Below are 22968 nucleotides of genomic sequence, written 5' to 3'. Positions count from 1 at the left end.
AGGCTGGAAGGGGGGCTTCTCACCTCTCTGCCACCCCTCTCTCTACTCTGGTAGCCAACGGATGCCGGGATGCCGGGATCTCCAGGGTCCTCCATTCCCCCAGGCTAACTACATGCCTCTTTGAGAAAGGAAGCAGTTTCTCAGCTGGGCTGGGAACGCCCAGGCCCTGGTGCCCCGTCGTCATGCGTGTCATGGGAGGGACAAGAAGGAAGCAGCTGCCCGGTCCTCCGAGCCTCCCCCTGCCCACCCCTGCCCTGCCCAGGGGTGCCGCCCCGGGGCTCCATGCAGGATCCTCTCCCCGGGCCCACAGAGGCCTCTGTCCCAACCTGCCACTGGGCATGGCTGCGACAGGGCTCCTCGTGGGAGAGCCAAGCTGGGGATGAGATTAGGTGGTGGCCGAGAGTCCCTGAGGAAGGGGGTTGTTTATCCCGGGCCCCTCAGCTGCTGCTGAGGAGTGAGAGGGAGTGTGGCTGGCCCACCCCTGCTGTGTCCAGCTGCTGGAGATGGCTGGCTGCTTCCAGCTTGGCTGGGGGGGGGGGGGGGGGGGCAGGGGCGGGGGAGGCAGGGGAGGTTGGCCGAGGGCCCGGGCCAGGACTGCAGGATCTTCCTCCCCCGGGGCCTCCCTCTGCGGCCTAGTCCCTGGGAGGCAGTGGTAGAAACACTGTGCCACGTGGGACCGTAGGTGAGGGGGCCTGGGAGGGAGCAGCCAGGGGAGCAGGAAGCAGCTGGGCTACTGCTTCCCTAGAAAGGTTACTCACGAAGCCTGTTCCAGGATGTGAGGTTCTGGGCACCTTTCCTCCCCGCCCCGCCCCAGCTCCTCCGGAGAGAGGGAGGGGTCAGGGGACAGGGATGGGCAGCCCCCGCCACTGCTCAGCCCTCTCTGCAATCCTCCACTGGGGAGCCTGGGGCGCCTGGGGGTCCCGAGCTGGAGACCATTCCCTGGCCTCTTCTGATGTCAGGGCTACCCCCCAGCTTCTAGGTGCCTCTCCCCCTCCCAATTCTCTATTACCCAAATGCAAAGTCCGGGAGCTTGGGAGCAATCAGGCCACTGTTTGTTCCTTCTCAACCACATTCGGGCCAAGGTGGACAGAGGCAGAGAAAAGGAACAGGGGACCCAGCAGAGACCGTGAGACCCTCGAGGGCAGGAAATCTCTCAAATCTTTTTTTTTTTTTAATTGAGATCATTGTAAATTCACATGCAGTTAAAAGAAATAATACAGAGAGATTACTTATACACTTTGCTAAATGGTAACTTCTAGCAAAACTTAGTGTCATGTCACCACCTAGCATGTTGACTCGGATACAGTCCACCAACCCTGTGCAGATGGCCCATTTCACTTACCCGCTGGCATGCGTGTGCAAGTGCATGTGCGTATGTGTGTGTGTGCGGCTTAGTTTCCTACAGTTGTGTTGCCTACATACACCCAAGCCATCGCAATCCAGATTCCAAACAACTACCACACCTCAGGGAACAGGATCCCTCATGTGGTCCTGTCACCCTGTTCCCCACTGCCCATCCCTGATCCTTGGCAACCACTCTCCTGTGTTCCATTTCTAAAGTTTTATCCCGAAGATGTCATATGAAAGGAATCATATAGCAGGTCACTTGTGGGCTTGGCCTACTCTGGGCACAAAATCCCTGAAGATCCGCTCCAGCTGTGGCGTGTGTCACTAGTTCATTCTTTCCTAGTGCTGAGTCGTAATCTGCGGTGTGTTAATCCCAGGATTTGCTCAGCCATTCACCTGTCGAAGGACATTTACGTTGCTTCCAGTTTGGGGGCTGTTACAGATAAGGCTGCTTTGGACACGAACATCCAGCTTTTATGTGAACATCGAGTGGTTTTCTATCAAGCGACAGCATCGTGTGGGCACATGGTGGATCCTCAGTCAGTGTTCCTTGGTAAGGACTGAGGGCAAACCGCACTTCTCTCCAGGTATGGAGGAGAACACCAGAATGATCGGGCATGATAATGGTGACCTCCAACAACCAGCCAACAGTCAGAGCACCTCTGCAGAAAGGACTGATCACAAGATGAACGGTCGTCATTAGCATCGGGCTGTTGGGATGGCAGGAGGGAAACACAAGGTAGGGCTCCGTTGACAGGGGGAGAGAATGAGACCAGGTGACAAAGAGCATATGACAGGGTGCACCGATTCGCAGGGAAGTCACAGAGATGCCCAGGCAGCACTAAGGGCGAAGAGAAGGGGGCTTTGGAAGCAGACCCGATTCGAACCCTGCCAGCACCACATTTTCTGTGTGGTCTGGCCAAGGTACTTGACTTCTCTGAGACTCCACTTCCTAATCTGCAAAAGAAACATAAATATTTTTCTCATAAGAAATGAATAAAACAGGGGATCCCTGGGTGGCTCAGTGGTTTGGTGCCTGCCTTTGGCCCAGGGTGCAATCCTGGAGTCCCAGGATCGAGTCCCACGTCGGGCTCCCCGCATGGAGCCTGCTTCTCCCTCTGCCTGTGTCTCTGCCTCTCTCTCTCTCTCTCTCTATCTATCATAAGTAAATAAATAAATCTTAAAAAAAAACATTAAAAAAAGAAATGAATAAAATAGTGTATACAGAGTTCTTGACTCCAAGTGACCCTCCCGAATAAAGGTCAGTTTCCTTCCTCTCTCCCCTCCCAAAGGGGAAGTAGGGGCAACAGACATCGAAGCTGGGCTAATCAGGAAAGACTTCGGAAATCTGGTGTAAAGGAAGCCCACAGAGGCACAAGGGTGACAGAAGGAGGGTGGGGTGTTGAGCAAAGGTGGGGCACTTGGATGCAGCAGTGCCCTGGATTAGATGCAGGCCGCCTGTCTCTGCTTCTGTGGCCCTGGCATTGCCTCAACGCAGAGCAGGACCCGGCCAAAGGGGCTCTGCCCCAAGCAGTCACCCGTTCCACCACCACTTGGCTCGACATGCCATGTTGCTTGTTTCTGCTTATGAGGTGTGCTTCTCCTTACTACACTGGGGCCTGAGATGGACAGTGGTTGCCCTTCTGTGGAACAGCAACAGGGTTGTGCTGGGGAAGAGCCTTTCCCTGCCAAGTGCAAGCGAACCGCCCACCAACCCACCCCTCCTTTCGAATTCCAAACCACACAGCAGCCAAAGTCCTTAATGCCTCCAAAGCCTTCCAGAAACTGCTTGCCCCTGCATGGCCCTCCTCCCAACCAAGAGCCTTTGATCTGACAAAGATGCTTAACCTTTTGATCCCATCATGGGACTGTCCCTAGCCCTTGGCCACTGGCAAGGGAGAAACACTACCCTCCTTACTTGTTCCCATTCTTGTTGCTTTTGAACTGGGATTAGCTCCATTTGGGTCTCTCCTCTGGAAGAGAAGGAGATTGCAGACTCTTGACACCCTGTTTCTTGTCCTTATCTACCTGTCCTGCCTCTGGTACCTCCCAGGTGCAGGCTGGGGCCAGTGGCATGGCTGAGAAGAGCCCTTGGCCTTTGAAGCCAGTCTCTAGGATGGCAGGGGACAAGAGGACACTGTTTTCCCAAATGCCTCCTTCACCCTGCCCTCTCTGCTAGTGCTCTCTCCTGTTTCCCTTTGGGTTTCAGAGGGCTGGTCTCCTCAAGTGTGTGTGGTGGGGGACAGTGGTCATAGGGGAGACAGGAGAGGGTACAGACAGAACTCTCCTTGGGTGTATCCCCCATCCCATTTAGGCCCTCCATGCTACTCCAGTGGTCATAGAAAGCATCTTGTTTTGTTTGAAACTTCTTCTTTCACTGGATTTATTAATACTTCTTGGCAAACCCATACCTCCAGAGCGATCTTTAAAAACATAAAGATCATGTCACTCCTCTGCTTGACTCTTTGTAGTGTCTTCCTGCTGTACAAAAGTCAAATTCTTATCATCTGGTTTCTGCTCATTTCCCCACCCCATCTCTGCCTCCTTCTCTTGCTCTGGCTTTCTTTCCATTCCTGGCACTTGCCTGCTGCAGGGCTTTTGCACTTACTGTTCCATTTTTCTAGTGCTTTCCTCTCAGATCCTCCTGGGGTGAGCTCCTCCTCAGTTTTCAGGATCTAGCCAAATGTCACCTCCTCAAAAGGTTCTTTCTTTCTTTCTTTCTTTCTTTCTTTCTTTCTTTCTTTCTTTCTTTCTTTCTTTCTTTCTTTCTTTCTTCTTTCTTTCTCTTTCTTTCTTTTGTTTTTTTTTTGAAAGGCAACTTTTTTTATTATTATTATTATTCATGAGAGACACACACAGAGAGAGACAGAGAGACAGAGGGAGAAACAGGCTCCACTCAGGGAGCCCGATGTGGGACTCGATCCCGGGTCTCCAGAATCACGTCCTGGGCCGAAGGCAGGCGCCCAACCGCTGAGCCACCCAGGGATCCCTGGGTCCTTTCTTTCTTGATCTCCGCCCCGAAACCTCCCCACTGACCCTCTAACTCATTATTTTGTTTTCCTTCCTTCATAGCCATCTGAAATTATTTAGCTTTGAATCTGTGTGTTTCCCCTGCTAGAATGTACACTCTAAGACATGAGGACGTTGCCTGTCCTGTCACCCATGTGTCACCTGTCACCAGTTGCACTGGAAAAAGCCAGAACACTGTATATGAACCGCGCATTCCCAAACAAGTCACTCTATCTCTTTGCATTTAATTTTCCTCAGATGTTAAACAGAAGAGCTGCCGTGAGGATGAGAAAATCACATGAAAGCACAAAATAGATATGGAATAAGCACTGGTTTAAAAATAAATCCACATGGTTATCCAAAGGCAGTAAAATAGCCCCTAGGTGCTGGTGCACACTAATCTATTCTCCACTCCTTTCATCAACTTTATCATCCTTTTTATTTAAGGAGGATGACACACAAGGCAACTCTAATGCAACAAACAGAAAACCACCATCTGTGGGCCACATCCAGACCACCTCTGGGTTTTGTATGGCTCACGAGTGATGAAGCATTTTTACATTTTTACATGGTTGAAAAAAATAGATTATTCCAGGACATATGAAAATTGTATGAAATTCAAATTTCAGTGTCCATAAATAAAGTTGTACTAGAACAGAGACATGCCCACTCGTGTGTGAGCCGTCTGTGGCTGCTTTCGTGCTAGCAAGGGCAGAGTTCAGTAGTGTGGTCCCCAGAAGATTTATTATTTGGCCTTTTACAGAAAAAGCGCGTGGACCCTCAGCTGATGGTAAAAAGCGAAAGGGCTTGTCTAAGAGGCTGTTTGGCAGCGAGGAGGACAGCATGGCCTCTGGGGACCACTCCTCTTTCAGGGTCCTCTGCCTGCATGCTTCAGGAAGGCCTGCTTCACCCCTGGCCAGAGAAACAGAGGGGAGCTGCACACCTGCTAAGCCTTTGAGGGGAGAGGCCCCAGAGCAGTGCCCCACAGGAGCCCCCCACCCTGTTGCAGCTCAGCTAACCTCCCCTCCCCTTAGCTGTTTCCTGGAAGGTGGGAGGTAGGGTGGTTGCAGTGGCTTGACCTCAGGCACAGCAAACTGTCAAAGACAAAGGCAAGGAGCCCTCGGCACCCTTTCTCCTGGGAAGCTGGTCCCTGTCCATACAGCAGGCTCCGTGGTCTGCGAGCCCCCCCCCCCCCCCCCCCCCCCCCCCCCCCCCCCCCCCCCCCCCCGGTAGATTCTTAGAACAAAAACAGGAGAGCTAGCTGCTTCTAGGAAGTGGCAAGTCTGCCCCTAATGACAGGTCTCTTTCTCCAGGGAGCTTATAATCACCTTGGGAGGCTCTCCCTCCGGTGCAGGAGGAGCTGTGTGGCCCCGGGGGTGGGGTGAGTTCCCCAGGCTGCAGGGGGAAGGGGGAAGAATCAAAATGCAAATGCACAGGCTCAGGCCCTGAAGCAGCTGGGTGCTGGGGTGGGCAGGCAAAGGCGGGCAAGGGCGCGGTGCAGAAGCGGGCTGCTGCCCTGCATCGCTGCCTCGTCCTCTTCCCAGTGCCCCTCCATCTCTCTGGGAAGTCTGGAAGGCTGCGTGGAGCCCCTGCCCACTGCCCTGGGCCCTCTAAGGAAGAAAAGGCCCATCCTACCAAGACTTCTCTGGGAGTAGAGCCAGAGCCGGAGCCGGAGCCGGAGCCGGAGCCGGAGCCGGAGCCGGAGCATGTATCCTGCCTCCCCTTGCTCCGGTCCCAGCGCCTTCCACCCCCTTAAATGGCCTTCCTTAGAAGTAGACATGGTCAGAGGACTAGGGGCTGGGGCCAGGCTCAACTGTGTAGCCCTAGCGAGTCACCTGCTACCTCTCCAAGTTCATAATACCCTCTTTTTAAAAAAAATATTTTATTTATTTATTCATGAGAGACACACAGAGAGAAGCAGAGACACAGGCAGAGGGAGAAGCAGGCTCCATGCAGGGAGCCCGACGTGGGACTCGATCCCGGGACTCTAGGATCATGCCCTGGGCTGAAGGCAGGCACTAAACCACTGAGCCAACCCAGGGATCCCCAATACCCTCTTTTATTTTTTTTATTTATTTATTTTTTCCCAATACCCTCTTTTAATAATACCTGTCTCCCAAGGTCATTGTGAGGGCCAAAGGACGCACTGAGCACAAAAACCATAAAGCCCGGGAGGGAACATTCATGGAAGTGAGCTACCAACTTTGTGTCCACCCCTTACATGGACAGAGTCAGCCTACAGGCCCAAAGTGGCCGAGAGACATAGAAATAACCAAGGCACAGCATGTCCCGGAGCAGAGGAGGAGGAGGGCTGGGGGCTCAGACACTATACAATCTAGGAGATGTGAGTGACGGGAGGGAAGGCTGTCCCAGAGCTGGGGGGCCCTGGGGATGCTATCAACGGCTCACATCCAGGCAGCCCCCTGCGTGTGGTCTGATCTCAGCATCTCTGATAGGGCCCGGCCTTCCGGTGCCAGCCCTGGCAGTTAGCTGGAGATAGCCGTCTGCTTCCTGCCCAGGCTAGAGTAACAGCTCCTCTGGTCCCTGGCCCTCTTCTGCTCTTACCTGCTCTAGGCTGGGAGGGAGGAAGAGAGGTTTTGGAAGAGTGGATTTCAGGTGGCACCTGCCACTCCCCTCTTTTTATTCTTAGAAGGTGTTGGTGAAGTTCTAGAAACCCCCACGTGACCCCTGGGGAGCTTAGCACAAATTGGGTAGGCTGTGGGTTCTAGTCCAGCTCTGCCACTCTGTAGCCACATTAGCCTTGGTAAGTCACCCCTTCAGTGCAGTGTCCTCATCCCATAAATGCAGAACGGATACACTTGCTGTCTGGTGCCGAGAAAGGTCAGGAGCACATGGGAGGAGTCTGTGCAAGGGTTTTGAAAACAGTGCCAGTTGCATGCAAGGGACTCCTATTTTCATGGAATAGGGAACAGGGACAGACACACAGACTGGCAAGGCGGGGGGTACAGAACCTGGCAGTGGCCCTGAGATGGGGGCAGGAGGCAGGGGATGGGGGTGGGGAAGGGGACCAGGGCAGTGATTATTTACTGCTCTGTGTCAGGCACTAAGCTAACAGCTCTGTGGTTCTCACCCACCCCTGTGGGATGGGCACTACCATCCCCATTTTGCACAGGGCAACCTCGGCTCAGCAAGGTTAAATCATTTGCCCCAGGTTTACCGCTAGTGAGGGCACAGTTGGCCAGCAAGCCCAAGTCTGTCTAACTCCAGAGTCCATGATCTTTGTACCCACCAAGCCTCTAGAGAGCCTATGCTGGGTATGGGTGTGAGATTAAAAATACGAGAAGGAGGACAGGAGTGATCTGAAGCGGAGGAGGGGAGAGAAGTATTCCTCAGAGCCTGGCACGGAGCCTGGTCCACTGAAGATGCCAGGGCTACTGCCAGCCCATACAGCACTTTCATGCAACATAGGGGAAGGGTGATGCAGCCAGGAGCTTTGCCTCCTTGTGCCTGGGGAGTGTACAACAGGTACCACCTGTACATGGCAGCCCTGGGAGGGACTCTGAAATTAATTAGAGGAAAGAAAAACTAAGGGCGCCTGGCTGGCTCACTCAGTAGAGCATGTGACTCTTGGTCTCGGGACCGTGAGTTCAAGCCCCATGTTGGGCATGGAGCCTGCTAAGAAAAGAAAGGAAGGAAAGAAAAATCAAACAAAATCTAGAATATAGATTCTATGGCTTGTTCTCAATACCTTTTCTGGACTTAGAGCCCAGCAGAAGGCCCTTCCTACCAATTCCTTCTGTTTCCTGGGGCTCCAGAGTCTGGGGACCGGTGGCCCTGCCCAGAACTAGGCTCAGGCCTGTGCCTCTCTTTCCCGTAGGCCTGGGGATGGATTGTGCAAAAGTGGCACCATACCCTGAGGCAAGAGGTTAGTTCACAATCTAGTTATTAATTACTCAGTTGCTTATTATCTTGAGCATTGCATCAGGACCGTGAGAATGGCTTTATAGCCACTTAAATTAGTATCAGCTCCCCTCACCCCGCAGACACGCACACAGATCCTAGGTACAGTAGGAAATCCTGCCAAAAGTCACTCCAGCCCAAGCCTATTCCCCACAACTCCTGGGACAGTCAGGTCATTCCTCCAAGAGGCAAAGCTGCCCAGGCCACAGGATTCCTCCCCACCAGATCTCCAGGATGGGGCCTGCCTCAGGTTACCTCACTCATCCCTCATCCCTTCGCTATATTCCTCTGGATTCAGCTTGAGGGGACCTTTACGGAAGGATGTTAGGACTTCACACGTTACCTCAGATGCCTAGGAAGTCCCTCCTCTAGTCTGACCTCCCCTCTTGCTGCAGTTCTAGGGTTTCCCCCTCATTTGGCCCTCCTCGCCTCTGTGTTAGAGCCCTTGATGGTGGGTATGGCTGAGCCGTCTTCCTTGTATTCTCACCTTGCAGTCCAGAGAGTCAGCCCCAAGGGAGAAGGGAACGAGGCCTTCCCTGGAGCTCCTTCCCCTGCACCCTCCTGCCCCTTGCTTGACCTCTCTGTTTTCCCCACTCTGAGCTGGAGTCACAGGCGGCAACCAAATCCCCTTTGAGCTCCCTGGCCTCCCTGTCTGGGCTCTGCCCGGGCCTGCGGAGCTCCTGCACTAACATACCACCTGGGCAGAGCTGCAGAGCCATAGGCCAGAGCCGATCCCTGGCTTCTTCCGCCAGGTGGGAGTCAGGGCCCTAAGCACCCCCAAATGCCAGGCCTCGCGCTCTCACTTGCTTCTGCTCTGCCACCTCGGGCGAGTTACTTGACCTCAGTTTCTCCATCTGTAAAAGGAAGTAGGCACCAGCTTACCTTGGAGGTACCTGTGAGAATCAAACCCCATGTCTGTGAAAGTGCTTTGTAAGCTGTTAAGTATAGCACAGAACCAAGTAATTATCATTCCCTGTCACCAGCATGCTGGCCTCAAAACCCCAGCTCAGAACTTGTCAGCTCTGCCTGGCTTCCCTGGATTTAGCCCACTGAACTCTAGGATCATTTTGACCCCTGGAGTTGGTGTGTAAGCTGGAGGTTCTTGTGCTTTGCTCATAGGTCGCCGAATCACATCTTTGCAGCATTTTCTATTTTCCCTAGAAGACTGTACCGTGTACCAGGGCAGAGAGCTAGCCTCGTCTGTTCTTTCCCACCCTAGCAGGGCATCAGGGGTAGGAGGCTGCACGTAAGGGGGGATGAACAAATGGCACTGAGATTCTCTCTTACTTAGGCAACAGCCTGCATTCTTACCAACGAGCTTTCTGCATAAAAATTGAGACTCCCAGGTTAAGTGACTTGCTTTGCAGGCATCAAGTTACTACATCCTTGGGGCGCTGGGAGGCTCAGTTGGTTAAGCATCTGCCTTGGGCTCAAGATCCCCCAGCCTCCCTGCTCAGCGGGGAGTCTGCTTCTCCCTCTTTGGCTCCCCCTGCTTGTGTTCTTTCTGTCAAGTAATTAATTAATGAAAAATAAAATTAAAGGGGGGCATCCCGGGTGGCTCACTGGTTGAGCATCTGCCTTTGGATCAGGTCATGATCCTGGAGTCCTGGGATTGAGTCCCACTCGGGCTCCCCACAGGGAGCCTGCTTCTCCCTCTGCCTATGTCTCTGCCTCTCTCTCTGTGTCTCTCATGAATAAATAAATAAAATCTTTAAAAATAATAAAAATTAAAAATAATTAATTAAATTAAATTAAAGGGGCGCCTGAGTGGTTCAGTCAATTAAGCATCTGCCTTTGGCTCAGGTCATGATCCTGGAGTCTCCTCTCCTTTTCCCTCCGCTCCTTCCCCTGCTCACGTTCTCTCTCTCTCTCTCTCAAATAAATAAATAAATAAAATCTTTTAAAAAAATAATTTTTTTTAAAAGCCACAAATTTTTACATCCTAGCACAGAGCCTGACTTGTAACTGTTATTTAATAAATGCTTGTTGAATGAGAGATGAATGACTGGATACCTGGTGAGGGGTCTGGGAGAGCCCACGCTTCCGCTGGCACATGCCACCTCTCAGAGAGCAGCTGGTGCGAGAGCTCAGGGTGGGCGGGAGCCGGGAGCCAGGGTCCCACGGGTTGTCCCTCTTCTCCAGCCCCACCTGGTAGTTGGCCCCTCAGGCGGTCTGAGCTCCCCGACTAGAATCCCTGGCATTCACAGCGACCTAATCACCTCGTTGCTCCGGGCTAGAACCCAGCCCAGGTAACAAGTCTCTTTCCCAGTTAGGCCCCTACAGGGAAATTGTCTGGTTCACTCCTGAAACCCGTCTGGGGAAGGAGACAGTATTACCTTTCTTACCTCTGCCTCACTGCCCGGGAGGAGTCCCATCGGGCCTCTAACCCCCACCCAAACCCCGTCCTGACCAGCCTGTTGGGTTTTCTCAAACTGAGCCTTCCCTGCTCTAGTTCTAGACTTCTTGACTTGAATACTCTGCTGATGCCTCTAAAATATGAGGAGGAGGCTAAGGGACTCAGGTCTGGCCTTTGAGAGGAGAGTGGATGGGTTTCACTGGCTCTCAGAGCTGGGGTGGGCTACTGTGCTTACCCAGGCTCACCCCTTACCTCGTACCTGAAAGCCCTGCAATGTCCCCACCACACTTAACCTGCTTAAAGCTGCTTGGAAGACGCTCCTTCAGTCAACTTGTCTGTGATCTGGCTCCTGTGACTCCTTCCTTGCTCTAGGTCGGCCCTTCCTTTTTTTTTGACACTGATTTTGCTGCAGTCTACAGAAAAGCCAACACCTTGGCAAGGCACCTTGAGGGGTGCCACATTACTCCACCTCTGCACTCCCAGCTCAGCTGGATCTCTCTGCTTTGAAGGCAGTTTTGGTTTCTCCCCTGGTTCCCCAAGGGACCCAAGTGGGCTGGAGGGAGAACTCAGAAGGAAGTTTAAATCCAGGGGAAAGTTCTTTTCTTGGAAGGGTTTCTGGTTTTCAAGTTCAGAGGGAGTTTCCTGAAGGAAACCCTTGAAGTTTGGTGGTGGTTTGAAAACCTTCCTTGTGCGGGGCGCCTCTCAAAGTGGACCGTCCCCTGTTGTGTAATGGGGGGCTGCATTTGCCAGGAATTACGAGGCTCCACCTTCTAGCAATGGCAGTCTCAGGGGAGCATGAGTGACCTCAGGAGCTAGAAGCTGATGTTATTCCCAAGCTTGAGGTCTGAGAGGGAAGATGTGGTTGTCCAGTTCTTTTTTCGGTGGGTTCAATTTCTTCCTCTTTTGTGCCCACAAAATTTTTGTTTGTGGTGGAACTACAGCCCAGGTGTGTGGGTATAATCCCTCCAGTTCTTTCTTCATTTTTCTCAAATTCTGCTCCATCTCATTTCTTCACCCAAAGCTCTCTCTCAGGTAAGGAGGCCCTGGGGCTGGTTTTCCTGTTTAGGTCCCTGGTGGTTTCTCATCCCTCCTTCTTCCTCCTTCCTTCATCTTATTTTATTCTTTTCCTTTTAAAAAATGATGTTTATTGAGTGTTTCTATTTACAAAAGCAATGCCGGATCCATATAGGGAACTTGGAGATACAGAAGTTTCCCTAGGGGGCATCCCCCAGATCAAAATCACCCTTCCCAATGATAGAAAACCAGTATTTACTTTTTGGTTTTTAATTTATGTTTTTAAAAATATTTTATTTATTTATTTGACACACAGAGAAAGAGAGAGAGCACAAGCAGGGGGAGCAGCAGGCAGAGGGAGAGGGAGGCAGAGGGAGAGGGAGAAGCAGGCTCCCTGCTGAGCAGGGATCTCTGAGGAGATGCAGGGCTCAATCCCAGGACCCTGAGATCATGACTGAGCTGAAGGCAGATGCTTAAAGAACTGAGCCACCAGGCGCCCCTAACCTGCAGATTTTATTCAGGTTCTGCCAGTTTTTCCACTAAGGTCTCTTTTCTAACCCAAGATCCAATCCAAGATGCTCATTGCATTAGTATATACCTAATTTTTAAAAAGATTTTATTTATTTATTCATGAGAGACACACAGAGAGAGGCAGAGACAGGCAGATGGAGACGCAGGCTCCCTGCGAGGAGCTCAATGCAGGACTCGATTCCAGGACCCCAGGATCACGTCCTGGGCTGAAGGCAGGCACTCAACCGCTGAGCCACCCAGGCATCCCTGTATATACCTAATTAAAAAAAAAAAGTATATCCCACTGTGCGTACTATTTTGTAGTCTGATACGTTCATTGGTAATAATATATCATCAGTGTTTCCCCATCAATTAAAATTCTTCTATGTGGGGACTCCTGGCTGGCTCAGTCGATAGAGTATGTGGCTCTTGGCTTCGGGATTGTGAGTTCGAGCCCCATGTTGGATGTGGAGATTACCTAAAAATAAAATTTTTAAGGGCACCTGGGTGGTTCGGTTGGTTAAGCACCTGCCTTAGGCTCAGGTCATGATCTCAGAGTCCTGGGATGAGCCCTGAAACCTTGTCTGGCTTCCTGCTCAGCAGGGAGCCTGCTTCTCTCTCTCCTGCCCCTTCCCCTGCTAGTGCTCTCTCTCTTTCGAATAAATAAAATCTTTTTTTTTTTTAGATTTTATTTATTTATTCATGAGAGAGAGAGATAGAGAGAGAGGCAGAGACACAGGCAGAGGGAGAAGCAGGCTCCATCCATGCAGGGAGCCCGACGCAGGACTCAATCCCAGGACACCAGGATCACGCCCTGGGCCAAAGGCAGGCGCTGAACTGCCGAGCCACCCAGGGATCCCCTAAATAAAATCTTAAAAAAAAATAAAAATGAAATTCTTCTAAGTTATCACCATTATTAATGGTGGGATAATGTTCCATTATAGGGATTTGCCACAATTTGCTTCGCCGATGGCTTATTATGCTGCCGGTTAAGTTATATTCTAGTTTTTCACCCTTGTGAAGAATGATGAGATGAACACCTTATACATACTTCTGATACATATATCTCTGATTATTTTGTCACAAGAAAAATCTCATAAGTGGAATTACCATGTCCAAGGGACCCATCCCTCCCCCTTCCCAGTTCACAGCCTGGATGTGGCCCTGCTGGTGGCTTTTATGCTTAAACAGACCGCTCACCCCTCATCCAGAGGCAGGCAGGGGAAGAAGCGAAGAGGCCCTTAAGGGACCAGTCATTGGATGGTGGAGATGGCAGGAGGAGATGGGAACATCAAAGGGGAGCCAGATCCTTCTTGCCTTCTGAGCCCTCCTCCAGGCTAACCAGCCCCAGTTGGGTATCTTATCTCTGTAGGAAGAGGATAATGCTTGTTCTGAGCCCAGGGATAATGGGAAGGGGCTGGAGGTGGGGGCTGGGGCAGAAGCTACTAATGCACTTTTGCCAGCATCTTTGGTTTCTCCAATATCCAGCCAGACTATTAGCCGTTCCCCAAGGATGGCCTTGCTCCTCACGTCATCCCCCATTTCCTATAAATGGGAAGTGGCTAGGGAGCAGGCTGTGTGTGTGTGTGTGTGTGTGTGCATGTGCACACGTGTGTCTATAGTGGGGGCAGAGAGGAAGGAAAGGGACATAGTGGTTTTCCTCTATTTTTTTAAAGAGTTTATTTATTTATTCATGAGAGACAGAGAGAGAGAGAGAGAGAGAGAGAGGCAGAGACACAGGCAGAGGGAGAAGCAGGCTCCATGCAGGGGGCCCGATGCGGGACTCAATCCTGGGACTCCAGGATCACGCCCTGGACAGAAGGCAGGCGCTAAACCGCTGAGCCACCCAGGGATCCCGTGGTTTTCCTCTAGTAGACTTAATGGGGAACTGAGGTCTATAGAAGCCACTACTTGTGCAGAAGGACCAGCATTGTGACAAGTAGTAAGGGTGTCAGGACTTTCTCTAAGATTCTGAAGTCACTGGTGAGCCTCTGCCTTGTTTCTGGCACCCAGAGACTAAGGGTATGCGTGGGTGGGGAGGAGTCATTGGACTAAGGGATTGTCTCAGTTTCTTTCTTTCTTTTTTTTTTTTTTTAAGATTTTATTTATTTGAGAGAGGAAGAGAGCACAGAGGGAGAGGGAGAAGCAGGCTCCCTGCTGAGCACAGACTGGTGATGTAGGGCTCCATCCCGGGACCCTGGGATCATGACATGGGCAGAAGGCAGATGCATAATCAACTAAGCCACCCATGCACCCCTCTCAGTTCCTTTATCCAAAACTGTACCCGTGTCTTGAGTTGTCATAGGGAAGGAATGAGCTAAGACACGGACAGCGTGTGGAGCAGTGGCTGGCACACTCAGTCATAGTTACTTATTGTTACCATGACACGGCTACACCAGTTGAGAAAGGAGGAAGCATCTTCATAGCAGACAGCCCTGCAGCACCCTGTGCTGGGCAGGCAGTCCCTGGAGAGGGCTTCCACCTGGCTTGGTGAAGAAGGGGCACCTGCACTTACCTGTTCAGGTGAGCAGACTGCTGAATAGGGTCCAGGAGCTCATACTTTGCTGTCTGCTCCTGGCTCTGACCCCTCCTCCCACTTTCCCAGGCCACAAGGCATCAGGCATGTCGGCTCCTGGCAAGAAGTCAAGGGGGCAGAGAGGGTTGCTACTCCTCTGAGGCAGGATGGGTCCCTCCTGCTCCCAGTGCTCTCTCCCAAGCCTGGAAAATGCCATCATCTACCGTCTCCCGCTCTAATTTTCCAGCTGACCTGGAATTCCTTCTGACTCCTGCCTTCCTTTCTGGGGCAGAGGGGACACCTGCTCAGGGACCCAGGACCGTACCTGTGGGCTACACAATGGGTATGCCAAAGGCTTGGGAAAGCCATTGGGGCTCTAGAGGGTCACCTGTTGCAGGAGTGAGGGCTGAGACAGTTTCCAAGTTAAACTTGTTTCGTGACTCAGAAAGTTCTCAACTTTGCTCTCTCCTGTGCCCTCTGGCCCACAGCTACCAGGGCTCCAATGTTCCTGTCTCCCTTCTCTACTTCCCTTTCTCCTTGGCCTCCCAGCTCGGGTGCCCTTAGAGATGACCTGCCCAACTCCTTCCAGCAGCCTAGGATGCGGATGCGGCTTGCTTCATGTCATGCCTGGTGGGTGACGGGGCCAGCACTGGGTCCCGGTGCCCCAGCGCCCAGTCCAGGTCCAGACCCAAGGATGTCCTCCCCTTCAAAGGCATCTTCCTGAGATGTTGTGGTATTCAAGTCAAGCATGCACATACACTGGATTTCTCTCCGCCCAAATAAGGCCCCTTGAGGGGAAAAAAGACCCAGCTGGGCCTCCCCCACCCCAAGGGCAGCCCGGGCCTGGGTTCTCCTTGTCCCACCTTTTGTCAGAGGCGTTCTGGAGACGCCGATCTGTTGGGGCCGTGCTCAGCGGCTGACAAAGGAGCGTTTCACTGGCAGCGCATCACTCCCTCTTCCCGACACACACCCTTAAGGAGACAAAACACTGAAATCCGGCCTTTAACTTCGGAGAGGGACGCAGTTGGCTGCAAGGAAGCTCTCTCTGTTGCAGAGGGGCGCGCACGGTGGGAGGAGTACCTGGGGGAGGACGGGACCGCGGCTCCCGGGCTGGTCCGAGCAGCACGTGCCGGTCCGGGTCGCAGACTGGCTCCGGGGGGGGCGGCGCCCCGCGGGGCCGGGCAGCTCCGACCTAGGGGTCTCGGCGGCGGGCGGCGAGGGGCGGCGCAGGGCCCCGGTGATGACAGGGCAGCCGGGGAGCCACGCGGGGGCTGCCCGTGGGGGTCGCGGCTCCAGAGACGGCTCCGAGGCCCCCCGGGGACCCGCCCCGCCGCGGCCCGCGGCTCCGCGCCCGCAGCCCCGCCCCGCCCCGCCCCTCCGCAGCCCCAGCGCGCATGCTCCCTCCCCCCGCCGAGCCACCTGGAGATTTAAAAGCGGCGGCAGGCGCGCGGCGGGAGGAGGCGGGAGGCGGGAGGCGGGGGCGGGGGCGGGGGCGGGGGCCGGGCCCGGTGACAGCCGCACGCCTCGGCCAGGTAGGCGCGCGCCCCTCTCTCCGGGGGCCGCGGGGGGCGCCGCGGGGGCGGGTTCTGCGCCCCGCGCGACGCCGGGGGAGGTGGCGGGTCCCGGGCGCGCCCCGCGTCCAGCAGCGGGGTCCGAGCAGCGCCGAGGGCGGGAGCGCCGGGTGCCCCCGGGTCGGGCCGGGCCGGGCCGCGCGGCGGGGAGCGGGGAGCGGGGGAGCGGGCCCTCCCGGGAGCCCCGGGCCGGGCCGCTCGCCCCGGTTGCAGCTCCGGCGTCAGAGTTTTCTTTGGAAAGTTGCATTTATTTTCTTCCCTTGTCTCGGCTTCACCGGAAAGGGACGGGATGAGTCACCGCGGCGCGCACAGTCCGGGGCTGGGGCTGGGGAGCCGGGAAAGGGGCCCGCGGCCGGGATGCGGGGATGCGGGGACGCGGGGATGCGGGGATGCGGGGATGCCGCGATGCCGCTCGCCGGGGCCGGGGTCCGGGTGGTCGGGGAGGGAAAGGGGAGCGAGCGCTCCCGGACGCGAGTCTCGGCGCGGGGCGCGGGGCGCGGGGCGCGGGGCGGGCAGTTGAGGCTGGCGGGCGCGGGTGTGTGGGTTCCTCCGCCCCCGGCTGCCCGCCTCGGCCGTCCTCCAGGGCAGGAGGGACAGCAGAGGCCCTTTCCTCCGCGCCTCCCGGGGCTCTCAGGTGGGGACGGTGGCCACGCGGAGACCTGCAGACAGGTGCGAGGAGGTGGTACCCGGGCATCCGCGGTGGCCTCCCGGGCTCTGCAGAGGCTTAGCAGCAGCGTGGCCTGCTGCACGAGCTCCCTGGAAACCTGTGCCTTCCTCCCGAGTGAGAGCCAGCCCTGCCCGTGGCCCGCTGTCCCCCTCAAGCACAAGAACCCCCCTGACTTGCTTCTGCCCTTGACCTCTGAATCAGCTTCCATCTTCCTCACGGACGCTCTTGCCTTGCTCAGCTTTTCCCCCTCCCCCGCGGGCCACTCCTGCCACCCTGCTTCCTCCTTTCTCCAGGGGCCAGAGTTGGGGTTAGGGAGGGGTTTGGCATGGTGGGTACCTGGTGAGGACTTGCCCTTCAGCTGTTACACAGACCTGATCCCAGTGGAGCGGACACTAAGAATAGCCCAGCTGCTGTTTTTCTGCCCTGCAGTCTGCAGGCGGGAATAGCCAGCGCGCCCAGGCCCAGAGTGACCCTTACTGGGCTCTTGGAAGCATTGCTCAGGGCTGGGGTGAGGCCCCCGGGGGCTTCTGGCCGCTTTCCTCCTGCACTTAGCGGATCTCCTTTCAGAACAATACAGAACTTGGTGTGGGCTCACCTGCTCAAGGCTTGGGAAGCAGACTGGCACATGGGGGGAGGGAGGGGGGGGCCCAGAGGTAAGGCTGGAAGGGAAGCCTGGGGAAAAGCATAGAGCAGCTTCTCCTAGGGAGTGAGTGCTGCGGTATTTGAGGTCACAGGCCCTTCTGTTGGATGGGTCCCATCCCCTCATTCCTTCCTTATCTCCTCCCCCCCAGGCCTGCCATGGAGCCAGGACTCTGTTTTTCTAAAAGTGCTCAGAAAAATGGAGCTTGAGTCAGCAGGATGAGTAGGAAGAGAAAAATACAGCTGTGGATGAATGTACAGCTGTGGACATACAGGCCCCAATTAGAGCATGTGTGTGGGGTGTGTGAGGGGAAGTTTTCCTGTGTAGTCATGGAGTGTGCCTTGAACTCCCCTGCCCCTCCTGGCTCTCTGGGGTATCCTGAAGGAGGAGGAGGAGCTGCACAGTGATTCTTGGTGACCCACTGGAGGTCTTAACAGACCACTAGGGAGTGGAAGGATGGAGTGGAGGCCCCTCTCAGCCGGGGCAGGGCTCTGAAGGAACAAGGCGGAAAGATGGGGATGGTCTAAGGACTCTGAAGGTGAAATTAAGTACTAGCGTTTGGATGATTTGAGCCTGACAACACAACCTTATGGGTAAAAACCTAGATTGTCAGAAAGACAAGGTTTATATCTTGGATGCTCCGCTAGCTGTGGAATGTTGGGCAAGTTACTTAACCTCTTCAAAGCCTCTGTATATCTGGCTGCAAAATGGGGCTGATAGTAATAATGATAAAGTTGTAAAGACAGCCTTTTTTTTTTTTAAGTTTATTTATTTAGGCTCTACACCCCATTTGGAGCTCAAACTCAGGACTCCGAGATCAAGACTTGTATGCTCTTCTGACCAAGCCAGACAGGTGCCCCATAGCTTTTTTTGTTTATGAAATATAAATAGCTGGTTGTATAAAATGTATACAATATGACAAATACAGAGCTTTATTAAATCACATATACAGAGCACTGGACTTTGTGCTTTAGGTAATAAATGGTCCTTCAACATTAGCTAACACTGTGTCTTTCCCCCCGGGGCCAGATGGGTAGCAGCACCTAGCCTGGGACTCTGTGCTTGGGGTCTGCTCTTGTTTCTTTGGGAGCAGGTTCTCCTGGACCTCCGGGAGCCTGTCTGACTAGCAAAGAGACTGGCCTCTGGCATCCAGGTGCCCTGATTTTAATCCCATTTCCTCTTGTGCAAGTAATTTCTCTGTGCTTCAAACTTCCTTCACTGTCAAAAGACGGTAACAGTACCGGCCTCACCGTATCATGAGGATTAAAGGAGCTGATATAGGTAAAGCTCCAAGCGCAGCAGGGGTGTGTAAAAAGAGCCTGATAAATGTCAGCTGCTGTTATTTGGTGACAATGGAGGCAATCTTTGCGGTTTATGCTTAGAAACCAGAGTCTCAGAGCAAGAGAATTAGACCGTATATAACTATATATAAACTGTGAATGACCTACTTGCTGTTGAACTTGTGGTCTAGGGCAAAGAACACACCAGGACTGGACATCCTGGTCTCTCCTCCGTCAGTACTGTGTGTGTGACTTGTTTTTTAATCAGTCCAGAAACCCCTGCCCTACCTGTCTCCTCAAGGTGGAAGAGAATACCAAGAGACAATGGAGATGAATATGTATCTTGAAAGATTAAGAGCTTTCTACGCAGAAGGGTTATTTGCTGTGATTTTTAGGGAAACTGTATGAGGCGGAGGGGGCATACTGAAGTTGGGGTTCTGCTCTGTCCTCCTCCCCCCCACCCCAGCCCTTGGGATGCATTGCTTTCTGATATCCAGAAGAAAAACCCAGCCTGGCTTTCTTTGAATAGTCATTGGCCCTGTTTGCTGGGCAGCAAGGACAGAGAGGCTGGACCAGTTGGTGCCAGGCCCAGCATCTCAAATGCTGATGCCACTTGACTCCCAGCAATAGAGCTGGAGTGTGGAGCTTTGTCTAGTGTATTAAGTGTCCCTGCTTGGGGGCGGGGGCTGACCGAGCCATCCCGGGATGGTCCTGATATCTGGCCAGAGCTTCCTATTTAATCCCTTTCCTACTATGAGGTCTGTGTTTCCTCCTCCAGGGAAGAGGTCCACAGTTTTGCCCCTGACCCTGAATGGCTTGTAAGGGCTTCTTGCTTCTGATGTTGGAGACAGGCCTACGTCACCTGTTGACTTTAGTGTCTGTAAAATGGAGAGGATGATATTCACCTTGCAATATTACAATGAGGATTAAATGAGATAGGTCTGTTTAACAAAGTGGCCTGCACAGACCAGGTGCTCAATACTTGTTTGTTCCCTTTCCCTTTGTTAATTCTGGAGATCGCTATCTCTGGGACGCAAGAAAGGGGCTGGAGACCAGCTCCTGGTCTAATGGCCCATAGTCCCTCAGTTACCAATTTCAGGTAGTTGCCCTCAGAAGCAGCCAGCCAGAGAAAAGTCCCTCCTTTCCCAATGCTCTTTGTCATGCTCCACCCCAAACCCTAAGTTTGAATATCCTTTGAGCTGGCAAGCAGTGTCCAAGCTGGAAGCACACAGCCCATCTTTGGGGATGTGGCAGTCTAGCTCCCCACTCCGGGGTCCTGCTGCTGGAAAAAGCTGAGCACCCAAATACCTTGAGTGGGGAGGTATTTGAATCCTGGGCAGGCTGGTCACGTTGTATCAGACAGGAATCCCGATTCAGCCTCACTTGGAAGGCCTTTGATTGAGCACTCCCCCTTCTAGGTCCTGGACAAGGACTGTGGTCCTTTGCTTTCCAGGAGCTGAAGGGCTAGTGGGGCGGGGGATGGGGAAGGAGACCAGAAGGACAACTGGCAGTTATCCAACCCTGAGGGCTGCCTGTTGAGGGCAGCAAGATTTGGAGGAAAGGGGGGATCCTTGATGGCTTGGATTCTAGGGGAGCTGTGGAGGAGATATGGGATTTGAACTGGACAGGGGTCAGGTGAATGGGGAGGCATCCCAAGGAAGTAATTGGAACATGGTGACTACTTTGGAAGGAAAATCAGGCCCGGTGCTGATAAATTCCCCCAGCTTGGGTCCAGAACTGAGATAGAAACGCATTGCCACAATTTGGGTCTGGTATTCTTTCTACCATACCTCACCAGGGAAGGGCCATAAGGAGAGGCAGGTGTGCGCAGAAGAGCCCGGCCCCAATGGCTGTGTTTTGCCCTTTTCTGCATGGTTCTGACCCACTCATCTTATGAGACTCCACAACATGGTTTCTTCCTCCAGGAAGCCCTGGGAGAGCTGTTGATGCCCTGCACCTTGGGCCCCCAACTCCAGCGACTTGTATCTCAGCACTGCCACAAGGGGCCTTAGGCAGTTGTTTCTGTATCCCCAGCACCTTCACGGTGGGCTTGCAGGTAATTGGATCTCAGCAAGTGTTGGATGGGTGGGTGGGTGGGTGAGTGAGGGAGTTAGTTTTAGCGCTCTTTGACATTCCTTTGGGGGAGGATAGGTTGCATGCACTGAGGCATACTTCCTCCAAGGGTGGACAAACTCAGACTCTTTAATAAAAGAGTCCTTTTTTGGAGCCCCCTTGCACCCTGCTCGCCACTGAGTGGCTGCTGTTGAGACACGTTTCCGTAGGGCTAGGTCTGGCCCATAGCCCTGGGACGATAAATAGGACTGGTCACAGAACCTAGGATATCAGGGCTGAGAGGGCCTGAGAGACCGTTGAATTTGAGACTAGAGGTGGGACAGAGCAGAGTTAGGACCAGCGTCCTGGTCCTACTCCCAGCCTGGGGTTCTGCTCATCGGTAGATCTGCCCAAACCCCGCGTGCCCTGGCCTCTGGCCTCTGTGCTTCCACCTCCTAAGGGAAGCCAGTCTGCAGGAAGGGGGCAAGGGTCGGCTCTGCAGGATGGAGAGAGCTGCCCCATCTGGCTGGCTGGCAAAGTTCAAATTCACTAGGAGGGAGGCTCTTAGGTTTCACCTCGCAGGGGCTATAAGGGACTGAGTAGGCAGCAGGAGGAGGACACCTCTCAGGGGCCGGGAGGACTGTGCCAAGCTCCCTGTTCTCCCCGCCTGGGACCAAAGAGTTTCTTGGTATTGCTACCCAACTTTGTAGGGAAGCAATTGTTGTGGCCCAAATAGAGAAAGAATTTACCAATTTCTGCCAGGAACAGTCGAGCTGTGGGAGGGAGTAGGGAAGAGGGCAGCTCTGCCCCCAGATGTCTCGGTTACTTGGCTCAGTTTCAAGTGGCTGCTAACCGTTGGGCAGTGTGGCGGCAGGTAAAGGATGGGGTAAGTGCAGTTGGGGAGCCCCTCGCCACCTGGTTCCCTGTTCCTCTCTACAGTGGAAGGCTATGAGACACCCTCCCCAGTGCCATGTGGCTTGGCAGCGAGCACTTAGGAGGCACCTGTCTAAGGAGAGCACCATACCTGAGGCTGGGGCAGTGGGGGGCGGGTGGGTGTGAGAGCATTTAGCTGTACAGTTGTAAAGAACCTTAGACAGTGTGTGGACTAGTTCTCATTTTACACATGTGAGTCCCTGGTGTGTGTCAAATGGCCCGGCCAGGCTATACAGCAGCAAAAGTTGCTGAAAAGTAGACTTGTATGGTCCTGGTTCACAGTTCAGAGCACCCTGCAGCAGTTGAATTAGAGAGGAAGGTATGTCAGGTATCCAGCACATGCCAGACACCTTCTGGACAGTTAGCCAGTGTCAGCCACCCTGATTATTGTCCCTGGGGACGGGATCCACCCTTGTCTCATAACTGTGGGATGTTTGTTCCTCGTCTATCTGCCTTTGCAGCCTCAGCCAGCAGGCAGGTCTGATGCAGTGACCTCTCCTCACCTGTCGGAGCCAGCACCTGGGGAGGCATTTACATTCTTGGCATTCCTCTCGCCTCTGGGGGCTGAGAGGGGCGCTAGTGCCGGTGTGGGTGGCACGTGGGTGAGAGGGGAATGCTACTGGAGAAGAAAGGCGGCTAGTGGGCCCCCCTCTGACCTCTGGTGCTCCTGTTTGGGATTGAGAGAGCCCTCTGCCAGATTTCTGGGCTGAGGAAGCCCAGACAGCTGAAGGAGGGGCTGCCGGGAACTTCCACGAGCTGTGTCTAGGAGGCGGATGGTATTCCTTTGTCTCCTCACCTGTCAAATGTGTGTACTCCTTGTACCCACCTCCTCGGGGTGGGAGGGATTGGGAGGGCAATTGGCACATGAGCCCAAATCAGGCTGACTGCATGCCAGGGTCCACCCTGCAGCACCGCCAGTGTTCAGAAGCTGGCGGTCCCTGGGTTAGAAGACAGCTCTAGGACGAAGAGTACGGTCGCCTTGGTTCCCAGGGCACTAGTCAAGGTGACCCAGTGTGGCCTTGGGTCGCCTCTGTTCTCAGAAAGGAAGTCTGGTTGTGGGAGGTCACTGTCCTGAGTCAGGTGTGTGTCCATGCAGCCTGTCACTCTGGAATGGCCAGGTGATCCCTTGGGAAGGTGCTTCACCTCAGCTTAG

General features: G+C 53.9%; 1 protein-coding gene and 1 long non-coding RNA gene across 12 annotated transcripts in view; one reads left to right on the top strand and one right to left on the bottom strand.

Annotated features, from left to right (window-relative positions):
- Positions 1-1166: 1166 nt before the first annotated feature.
- Positions 1167-15910, bottom strand: LOC102151479. 4 transcript variants are annotated; one of them, XR_005385596.1, is made up of 5 exons: positions 15753-15910; positions 15536-15643; positions 14673-14789; positions 13358-13523; positions 1167-2304 (listed from the first exon to the last, which is right to left on the bottom strand). It is a non-coding gene; the product is annotated as an uncharacterized LOC102151479 (long non-coding RNA). The 4 variants fall into 4 exon arrangements; XR_005385594.1 differs by lacking the exon at positions 1167-2304 and adding an exon at positions 12373-12434; XR_005385597.1 differs by lacking the exon at positions 1167-2304 and adding an exon at positions 12373-12434 and having other exon boundaries at positions 15536-15660; positions 15753-15892.
- Positions 15709-22968, top strand: part of SLC45A3 (solute carrier family 45 member 3) — a 19879-nt gene continuing 12619 nt past the window's right edge. For 4 of the 8 annotated variants that reach the window (XM_038586048.1, XM_038586047.1, XM_038586045.1 and 1 more), the window contains exons 1-3: positions 16143-16204; positions 18314-18403; positions 20756-20886. The gene's annotated coding sequence lies outside the window, so the exon portion shown is untranslated. Of the gene's footprint in view, positions 15740-16139; positions 16205-18313; positions 18404-20755; positions 20887-22968 lie in introns of those variants that run through there. The other 4 variants (XM_038586041.1, XM_038586040.1, XM_038586046.1 and 1 more) reach the window with 4 other exon arrangements.

The sequence above is a fragment of the Canis lupus genome, chromosome 38 (assembly GCF_011100685.1).
Source record: "Canis lupus familiaris isolate Mischka breed German Shepherd chromosome 38, alternate assembly UU_Cfam_GSD_1.0, whole genome shotgun sequence".
Taxonomy (NCBI): Eukaryota; Metazoa; Chordata; class Mammalia; order Carnivora; family Canidae; genus Canis; species Canis lupus.
This window is presented reverse-complemented; position numbering and strand designations above follow the sequence as displayed.